Genomic DNA, 1,328 nt, shown 5'->3' on the forward strand with positions numbered 1-1,328 from the left:
TCAAAAAGATCACTCTGGTGGTAAACAGTGAGGTAAACTGTTTAGAATAAAAGGCTGCATAGGAGTGCATAATGGCCTCATATCTTCCCAAAGTTAAAGAGTCATGTGGATGCATCTCACAGATAATTAGTAAATGAAACTCATGGAACTTGATCAATTGTTTGGTGCTTTGTATTAAGTTGCTATTTTAGGGAACTAGTTAAAATATAAGGAAATTCTCCCTCAGAGCCTGTTCATGGTACTCACTCCAGACCTTCAAAGTAAAAATATCTGGGGTTAGCATTCCAATTATATAAACTCGTAAAAAGACTGTCTCAACAAAGAGCTACCTTTTCTGTTAGTGGTCACAGCCACCCAGTAGCTCATAATCAGAATCTTCATCTTATTCTCAATGAAAAAAAGTATATGACCTTCATCATCTGATCCAACTCACTGTTCTCAGACAATTGAATAAAATGCTCCAGTTCACTTTCCACATTTCTAATTTTTAATCCAGGTATGGTGAAATTTCTAGTTCTCTCTGGAATGTTTCATACAATGGTTGATCCACAGAAATTCTACAAGTTGTAGATTGGATGTTGCTTCTAGCTTTTGAGGCACTATTCTTGCTTTTGAGACTCTATTGCCTTGTTGGTACTACTCCTCATATAATAATAATTCAGGCACAGTTTCCCAATCACAGCATTAAATCTAATCGAATTGTAATTATATCTTTTAACTCTAAGTATATGTTTCTCTGCCCATTGGACTGTAAATTCGTCAAAGGCAAAGATATTCTAGTTCCCCCCACCCCCATACTCATTTACCAGTGTCTAGCAGTGGGATATTTGGCAAGCAGATCTTTAGTGAAGCTTGATAAAAATAATGGATGGATTTTACACACTCCTGTATAAGCTCCAGACATATTTGGTAGAATTACAAATTCTGAAAGCCATGGGAACAAGTTATCCCTGACTCCAAAGAACTCAATAAATGTAGCTATTGCTATTTTTAAAAATAATTTTTATTTAATTAAAGAACTGTGATTTACAAAGTTATTGGTAGTTGAATTTTTGGCATATAATATTTCAACACCAATCCCACCACCAGTGTCAAGTTCCCTCCACCAGGGGAAGGAAGGAGCAGTTCCCATGTTCTATTTCTCGCACCCTGCCCCCAAACTGCCTGCCATCTTGACAGACACATCACACAATTCAGCTTAGATTTTATTTTTTCAGTGTTGTTATTTCTGTCTTTTGAATATTTGGCTATACCATTCACTTAAATCACCAGTATAACCAAAGCCCTGACCCCTGTTGGTGGAATTACAATTTTTTTAAAGCCATGGA

This window comes from Sorex fumeus, unplaced genomic scaffold, assembly GCF_029834395.1.
Source record: "Sorex fumeus unplaced genomic scaffold, SorFum_2.1 ptg000073l, whole genome shotgun sequence".
Taxonomy (NCBI): Eukaryota; Metazoa; Chordata; class Mammalia; order Eulipotyphla; family Soricidae; genus Sorex; species Sorex fumeus.